This window comes from Ricinus communis, chromosome 1, assembly GCF_019578655.1.
Source record: "Ricinus communis isolate WT05 ecotype wild-type chromosome 1, ASM1957865v1, whole genome shotgun sequence".
Taxonomy (NCBI): Eukaryota; Viridiplantae; Streptophyta; class Magnoliopsida; order Malpighiales; family Euphorbiaceae; genus Ricinus; species Ricinus communis.
Window position 1 is genome coordinate 24,602,477 of NC_063256.1, and position 9,779 is coordinate 24,612,255.

At 37.5% G+C, this 9,779-nt stretch overlaps 1 non-coding gene across 1 annotated transcript; it reads left to right on the forward strand.

The window, feature by feature from the left end:
• Positions 1–8,691: 8,691 nt before the first annotated feature.
• On the forward strand, positions 8,692–8,798 carry LOC112534694. The gene has a single exon (XR_003078971.1). It is a non-coding gene; the product is annotated as a small nucleolar RNA R71 (small nucleolar RNA).
• The last annotated feature ends 981 nt before the right edge of the window (positions 8,799–9,779 follow it).

Here is a 9,779-nt window from a genome sequence, read left to right on the forward strand (position 1 = left end):
GCCACTTCTCAAATCAATTTTAGTAAAGATAACACTTCCATGCAATTCATCTAACATATCATCTAACCTAGGAATAGGATGACGATATTTAATGGTAATCTTGTTAATTGCACGACAATCAACACATATACGGCAAGACCCATCTTTCTTAGGGACTAACAAAATAGGAACAACACATGGGTTAAGACTTTCCCTAACATAACCTTTACTTAGTAGTTCCTCAACTTGGCGTTGTAGCTCTTTGGTCTCCTCAGGATTGACTCTATAGGCTGGTCTATTTCGAATGGATGACCCCGGCACAAAGTCAATTTGGTGCTCTATCCCCCTTAGTGGTGGCAACCCACTAGGTAACTCCTCGAGAAACATATCGTCATACTCCTGCAAAACACTTACAAACACACTAGGAAGAGAAGAGTTAAGATTATTAGTGTTAAATAAAGTTTCCTTGTACATAAGTACAAGTACTTGCCTATTTTCACTCAAAACCTTTCTCATGTCTTGCTCTCTAACTAGAAAACTCACTTTTCTCTCACTTGCCTCCCCTTTTTCTTGTGCCTTACTCGTTCTTTTGCTCTTATTCTTGCGCAAACCCTCATTAAACTCTCCTTTTACCACTCTTAGCTCTCGCCCTTCATTATTTTCCACATAACTCCCCTTTTGCTTGTGCACCTTTTCTTTTTCATGTGCACTCTCAAACTTTCTTTTTTCTTTCTCATATGCTTCCATTCGGTCCTTTACAACTTTTTGTAATTCACAAACTTCTTTAGGACTTAATGGTGCCAAAACATACGGTTTTCCATCCATTACAAGAGAATAAGCATTGGTTCGACCATTATGAATTACAGATCTATCATATAACCATGGTCTACCTAGCAACATATGACATGCATGCATGGGAACAACATCACATAGTACCTCATCATGATACTTCTTTATACTAAATGCAATCTGTACTTGCTTAGTAACTCTAATTCCACTTTGATCATTGAGCCATTGCAAGGTGCATGGCTTAGGGTGCTTAATAGTTGGAAGTTTAAGTTTATCAACCATCATAGCACTTGCTACATTAGTACAACTACCCCATCAATGATTAAACTACAATTAGCATCATGGTTTTGTACTTTACATGTAGTATGGAATATGTTTTCCCTTTGAGCATCATCATCAACAAGTTGTAAATTAAGAGCTCTAAAGGTTACAAGTACATTACTAACCTCACCCAATTGCACATCATCACAATCCTCCAACTCAAGCATGTCTAGGTAATCCTCCTCACCAGGTTTGGATTCTTCATCACTCTCAAAGACCACTTCACCACCTCGAATTGCCATGTTCGCTTGTTTGGACATTAAGAAGATATATGCCTATACCCTAAACACTTGAAGCATTGCACTTTCTTTGATTTGAGGTCACTTTGCGTCGTTGGCTTAGTGTTAACATCAAATTTAGGGGCTGCCTTAATGTCCTTTGATGCCTTACGACCCTTGTTAGGGGGCTGGTTGCTCCCTTTCCTTGTGTTACTCCATTTTGAGCTAGGGGCAGCACTTCTGCTCTTAGTTTTTAATTGCTTTTCTACCTTTATGACCTTGTGCAACATGTCCTCCATCTCTATATAATGCTGCAATTCAATTATGTTAGCAATATCACGATTCAAACCATGCAGAAATCTTGCCATTGTGGCTTCCCTATCCTTATCTATATTGGCTCTAATCATAGCTATCTCCATAGATTACCAATACTCCTCAACACTCTTACTACCTTGTACTAAATTTTGTAACTTGTTGTACAAATCCCTTTGGTAGTGTGATGGCACAAACCTTTTATGCATAATGCGTTTAACATCATCCCATGAACCAACTTCGGGTTCCCCATAACGCCTACGACCACTCACCAATTGATCCCACCAAATGGCAGCATAATCACAAAATTCAACAATAGCAAGTTTAACATTTTTAGACTCACTATAGTTATGACATTCAAAAACCCTTTCAACCTTCTTTTCCCACTCCAAATAAACTTCAGGGTCACTCTTACCATGAAAAGATGGTATTTTCATCTTAATGCTACCCAAATTAGTGTCAATTTTGGGTTGGAGATTATGTCTAGATCCTTTAGACTCACTTTTTTGGTCATTATCAGAACCATCCCCTTTAGACATTTTAGGCATATCATTCAATAACCTAGTTAATTTGTCATCTTGCTTTTGGAATTATTTTTGCATATGTTCTACTACATCTCTCAATGTATAAGCTAAATTTTCCAAAGTCAATGGTTGTTCAGATGACATGGTTAAACCAAAAGACTAGAAAAGAAAAAAAAAAGACATGATCAAGTGTTATACTCTGGAGGCTTTTTATAGTCAAAGGCAAAACAAGAAAAGATCACTCCCTCAAGTGTTTAATTCACAAAGAATTGAATTCCTTATAGAAATTAAATCAAATTGTTCTAGTAATCATAAGAACAAGTTTTTGACAACCTCTTAATGTTATTAATTCTGAAGTTCAATAGAACACTCATGAATCAATAAAATGAATTATAAGCGTGTCAACAAAACAAGCTTACAACTAATCGAACAAGACTCAATTAACCCAAAAGAAAAGCTTTTTAAAAGAAAACAAAAAAAATTACCCAAATCAAAATTTCAAGAACAAAGATCAGTTCCAATCGATTAAAAAGAATTACAGAATGAATCAATCAAGAATCAATTCTTCATGCGGGAGCAGCTCGAAGATAGAAATTATTTCTTTTTTTGAAATCTGCATTGCTATGCGGGAAACAATGAAAATAGTATACTTTTTTTTTTATAATCATGCGAACAAAAATTGAGATGAAATAGAAGACAGACTCTTAATTGAAAAGAAAGTAAACCAACTTACAAGTTTGGCTCCGATACCAAATGATACGAACTCAAACCGAATACGTTTAAACACCAAGATGAGCAATGGTGAGAAACTCAAACTGATAAATGCTCTCCCTATTTATGAGGAAGCACCCTTACCAATAAGTTCGAATTGTCACCCCAAAATCTAACTTGAAAGTTTACAATTGATTATGGAACTAACAAACTTAGCAATAGAACTACTAAGCCCTTTTGTTATAAATAGATGAAGAATGTTCAAACAACCCAAGAAATTAATAAAAAGTTAATTGATTGATCAAACATGTAGATGTGAAACTAAATCAAACAAGTTAATTTAATCTCAAGAAATTCAATAAGGAGCACCTTAAGGAATAATAGTTAACAACTCAAATAAAACTTCATTCAGAAATATATATTGATCTTATTGTTTTAGCCGAAATACATAGCTTTATTTATAGAGTTTTGAAATGATTCTAAACCCTAAAAGGACTAAGAGATAAGGAATCAAAATCAAACCCTAAAAGACTCCTAATATGTGGCTAATCTTATCCCTATAAGGAAGGATAAGATAAAGAGTAATCTAACCCTAATTAAAATCCTAAATTCTTGGGAGGAAGTTCTCTTTATCCAATACTTCCAAAAATAGAGGAAATTAACTAAAAATGGGTCCATTACGAAATTATCTTGAAAAATTCGAAGCTCTTTTTGTAGGCAGCTTATAAACTGTAAGGCATGGTCACGCCTAATGGAAGATGAGCTTCTGCCCCCTTTCTGCGCAACTCACAGGTTGTAAGGCGTAGTCACGCCTTATTGAAGATGCGCTTCTGCCCCAATTGCTCATTAATAGCAATTAATGTCACTATCTTCAAGGCATTGTTATCATCATCAAAAGCATCAAAAGCACCATCATTAGCCATCTTCAAAACATGCTCCAAGTAAGAATTTAAGGCTTGCTTGAACTTCTTACTCCTTGCTCATGTCATTGTTCCTCCATAGGCTAGTGGATCTATGCTAGTTGACTTAGATGCATCCTTAGTTGCATCATGCTCTAACCTAATGGAATCTCTTCCTATCAGATTATTACAGATTAGCATTAAACGTGATTTAGATCTATTAGGAGTTGTTAATTCTTAACTAGGTCTTACTATTCAATTTCCAGTTGTAACAAGCATTTCTCAATGTGAAGAAACAACCCAAAAGACAATTAATTCAACATCTCAAATTAACTGAATCAAACTTTATTACTAAACAGCAAGAAGATTACAAGAATGGCAAATAAAAATCCAATAATTAAGCACAATCCATCAATAAAGGTGAACCACAATGGGTTCGGCAGCCCTAGTTACTCATAATGAAAGAAACAAATACAAAAGGAAATAAACAACAGAAAAGGAAATGGAACATGTAACCCCTCTTCTCTCGAATCAGAGTGGAAATGTCGCAAGCACCGATTCTGGAACTAGCCTCAAGTATGGATCTCGGATGTCTCGGTCAATCATCTAGAAACTTCAATCTTTGCTTGAATCTCCCAACTCAATCCTTTGAACTGACATTGGTCTCCCAAAATGTTAAGAACAGAGCTGCAGGAGTGAGGGGTCGTGCACGTAGAGAAGTCCAGAAATCATAAGCGGAACCCTCTCTCATTTTACGTGCGCCTACTTATAGGCAGAAGTGCCCTAGCCCGTGTCAATATGCACAGCCCGTGCAACGAGCCGCGCAAACGTGCATGGTCGTGCAATTGCCCGTGCAAAGGCCTCGAATTGCGCAATAATCAAGGAGTCGACTCCGACAAACATCTAATATGCGTAAATCATCCATATAGCTTGGTGTCTGCCCGAAAATCAATTAATTTCCCATTGAGGAGTCCGAAAACTTGAAAAACTCATAAACATACCAAAGTGTGATAAAACAGGAATAAATATGACTCAAATACACGAATAAACGACTGATAAACAGTCAATAAATATGCATACAATTATCTATATCAAACTACCCCACACTTAAGCGTTTGCTTGTCCTCAAGCAATCAACAACTCACTCCTCAGACAGATACCAAATAACTCAATCAAATACTTTGCAGGAGGTTAGCTCAAAACAAGTCTCAAAACTCCATGACGAATTTCCTTAAAATCGCCAAATCACTAAATCCTTGAGACAAAGAACAAAGTTAATAAAGTTGCTAAGATTAAAATGATAAACCATCCAAACTGAGAATTCGAGAACCATGCCTTACAAGATGTCACTCAAAACACACAAGTGTATATAGGTAAAAGAATATCGCCAAGCTCTCAACGCAAAAGTACAGAAAAAGGTGCTTACCATAAGCTTGCTTATATATCCAATCTCCACTACTATGAAATAGTCAATAAAGATGATCAAAGGGTCTTGAGCCAGGTTGTAATGGGGTTAAGGTAGGGTATGGAGAAATATGGAAAGTGAGCTGAAAGTTGTTGGAAAATTATGCAGGTAATGCAAGAATATATCCAAGGATTAAATGCTGAACCAAAATTGAACACTAAGTTGCTCTAATAATAAGATGATTCTCGACAGATAAAGCATATATTTTTTTTTCATTCCTGCAACAACAGATAATGCAGGATGAAGTAATACAATGCTCAATCAAAGAAGTAAAATCATATGTGTCATTTGGATTGAAGGGAGCATCTACGAAAAATCTAGTAATTTAGTGCATATATGCAAATTGATCCAAAATGAAATGCAGCATAAACGTACATAATTTCCAGCAATAATGGTAGAATGAATAGAAGTGATAAAATGAGTGTCAAAGGTAAATTACAATGAAAGAAAAAGGCTAAGGCTCAAAATGGGTTCACTAAGGGAAAAAACAGGGTTAGGCTTTTGGCCAAATTGTGTAATTCCTAAGTGCCCAAATCATCTCATGACTATCAAAAATTCATGTCATCTTAAAAGTCATCACAAAGAAAGTTCTAGAAATAAAAATTCTGCACAATGCTCACTAATAAAAAACAGAAGGAGCATAAAAGCCTCACCATTTGAGTGGGATAAAATTGCATGGATTCTCAAACCAAAGTTTAAACAATCAAACAATCTAATAAGCATCAATATTAACAGTGTTCTGTATCCAAGATAAAGTAAAATGAAAAAAAATTAAGGAAAAACACCAGTTTTACCTGGCTTGATTGAAATTAAGAGATTCGTCCATTGCCTTCTTTCAACAAGATTCGCTAAAAGCTATACGGGTATCCATTCAAAAAAGAAAAATTATAAACTACTTGATTGAAACAAAACTCAAGATAAGGACAGTAAGAATGAATGGACTCAATCAATAAGGGAAATGAAAGTAAGATAAAAACAGCAGAAACAAAATTGGTACCTGCACAAAACTAAGGTACCTACCCCACACTTGAGAAAAACACTGTCCTCAGTGTGAAGAAGGTAGGCACTCCAAAAAAAAATACGCACAAAGAAGTAAATTATGGGAGTCGATAAAAAAAACTGGAAAACTAAAAGAAAAACAAGATAATAAAAAGAGATAAAAACTAGAAAGTCTACTGGATATTGCCCTCGATGTGTGCTTTAACACTCCAAAATATGTTAGTCCTCAAAATTACGTATGAGCATTGAGTAGGCTAACTCTTGCAAAACTCAAGAATAAACACATCCCAAGCAACATCTAGTAAAAGGTTCAATAAAATAAAATCTCCTCAAAATAAAACAAACTAAAAACAAACTGAAGTATCTAACTAAAAAAAAACTACATAAATAAAAAGATGTCCAAAAATTTTAGAAATATAAACATAAATAGATTCGAGAATGCCTCCCGAAGGCGCTTCTTTTTGTTCGAGTCGTCTAGCTGGACTCTGCAGCAGCATTCCTGCATCGCGGTCAAGTTGAGAAGGTCGACTCAATGTAAGTTGGGGCCTAAGGCATATAAACTCAAAGAGAAGGTTCGATGTGTGCGGTAGCTAACCAAGGAGGTGCTCTCCGCACCGAGTTGGGATGCCCATTCATCCACTCCAAATTCTGGCTAAGCGACCTGTCAAAAATAAACTTGCAACTACCCTTCTCAGGTCTATCATAGCATAAAGTCTTAAATTGATACAAGTTGTTTTCCTCAGATGAATAACACATATCAATAGGGAAAGAAACATGTATATCATCATTCATTTATACATCTTATGGTTGTTTATTACATGCATGACCAATCCCATCAATACTACAAATGATATGAACATGGTTGGTGGAAGAACTATCAAATGGGGGGTAAACTAAAAGTAACACAGTCATCCCCTAGGTTAAGTTCTAACTTTCCCTTAAATACGTCTATTTTAGCTCTAGCTGTGGCAAGGAAAGGTCTCCCTAAAATCAATGGTACATCATGCTCATTATCCATATCCATAACCACAAAGTCCACAGGAAATATGAACTTATCTACCTTGACGAGCACATTCTCCACAATCCCCCTAGGAAGTTTAATAGAACGGTCAGCTAATTGAATGCACATCCTAGTGGATTTTGCCTCCCCTAAACCTAGCTTATTGAACAAACTAGTGGGCATGACATTTATGCTAGCCCCCAAATCAGCTAACGCATCATCAACACACAAATCACCTAAAGTGCAAGGAATAGTGAAACTCCCTAGTTCGTGACGTTTCTCTAGCAACTTGCTCTGAAACACCGCTGAGCACTCCTCGTTAAGCTGAACATAGGTTGCCTCCTCCAAATTCCTTTTTCTGCTAGGTATGTCCTTTAAGAACTTAGCATACTTCGGCATCTGCTCTAATGCTTCAATAAAAGGCAAGTTAATATGCAGTTGTCTAAAAATATCTAAAAACTTACTGAACTGCTCTTGCGTTTCTACTTGTTTGACTCTAGCAGGATAAGGAATCTTAGGTTGATATTCCCTGACTGAAATTCATTTCACCTTTTATCCCCCAGGTTCCTTAACCTTACTGCTCGCCTCAACCTACACATTAATAGTGGAGTCGTCAAAAACAGGCTTAGAAGGAGCTGAAACTAACTTACCTGAACGCAAAGTGATGGCGTTCACGTGCTCCCTCGGGTTAGACTCAATGGTGCTAGGGAGCGCTCCTTGTTGCCTCTCAGACAACATTTTAGAGATTTGGCCAATCTAGGTCTCCAAGTTCTGAATCGAGGCCTGATGATTCCTAAGTGCACTATCAGTTTGTTGGAACCTCATCTCCGTAGACATCACAAACTTCATCATAAGCTCCTCTAAATTTGATTTCTTTTCTGGTGGAAGAGGAGCTTGTGCAGGCCCAGCTGGCTGTTGCTGTGGCTGTTGATGAAGTCTCTGAAAACCAGGTGGACCCTGAGCATTATTGTTCCTCCAACTGAAGTTGGGATGATTGCGCCACCCAGGGTTGTATGTATCGCTGTAAGGATCGTTCTGCTGCCTTGGGGCATTCCCCATATAATCAACCTGCTCAACATCAGAAGACATAGCAAAAATAGATGGAAAAGTAGAGGAAGATGAAGCAAACATACCTCCCACAGTACAGTTTGCACTATAGTACAGACCACCACAAAACTCGCAGCCAACTTTCGCTGCATGAACCGGCATCTAGAGTTGGTTAATCTTCTTGGTCAGAAGCTCCAGCTGAGCTACCAAGGCTGCTATAGAATCTACTTGGTTGACCACTCCTTGTCTTCCTGGTCGGCTCCTAGAGGATTTCCATTGATAATTGTTCATGGCCATTTCCTCTATCAAGTTTTGAGCCTGCTCGGGCATCTTACTATTCAGCGCCCCACCTACTGCAGCATCCACCATCTGCCTCGTTGTAAGGTTCAACCCGCTGTAGAAGGTTTGAACCTGCATCCACACTAGCAATTCGTGATGTGGGCAGCATCTTAAAAGGTCCTTGAACCTCTCCCATGCATCGTACATGCTTTCATCATCAAACTGCATAAAAGAAGATATGTCATTTCTAAGTTTAGCAGTTTTAGCGGGAGGAAAATACTTATATAAAAATTTTTCGGCCAACGCCTTCCAGGTAGTAATCATCTGCTATGGAAGAGATTGCAACCATCTCTTAGCTCTGTCCCTCAAGGAAAATAGAAACAATCTCAGCCGAATGGCATCATCGGTTGTTCCATTTATCTTGAATGCGTCAGAAATCTGCAAAAATTTAGAGATATGAGCATTAGGATCCTCACTTGGCAATCCTCCAAACTGCATGCTCTGCTGGATCATCTGGATAACATTGGCTTTTATTTCAAAGTTGTTGGCCGCTACAGCAAGTCTGACTATACTAGTTTTCGTCCCATCCAAAGATGGTCGAGCAAACTCGTACATCGTCTTTTGATTGTCATCGGCCTAGGGGTTGAGGTTCTCCATCGCGTCAACTCCTTGAACTTGAACTGTAACTCCGTCCTCCCCTTCAACTGCCTGCAAACGTCGTTTCAATAATATGAGAGAGCGCTCCAGGTCAGATAAGGGTGCTATGGGATCAAGGTTAGAGCTCTTAGTCATAAACTACCTAAAACCGACAACCAAACAACCACCAATCAACAAAAATAATAAATTAAAGATTAAAGAATAAATAAATAAACATATAATGACTAAACTAACACAAAAACAATTCACTCTAGTTCACCGTTACTTATCCTCGGCAACGGCGCCAGAAACTTGATGGGCTACTGATGCAACCTACATCTAAGGCAGTGAACCTATCGATGCGGCCTACAACTAGTGAGTATCATGGTCATATCTCTCGAGATTGGATGAACCTAAATTTACTACTATTTGCTATGTTATCTAATCTAAAATAAGGTGTGAGAAGTCGAAATTACTTAACTAATGACTATGAATGCAAATAAATGAATGAACACCAACTAACAATCGAAAGACAACCGTAACAAAGAAGCAAACCCGAAGGGGACCTAAGTGATGGAATTCTAAGGTTGATTTTATAAA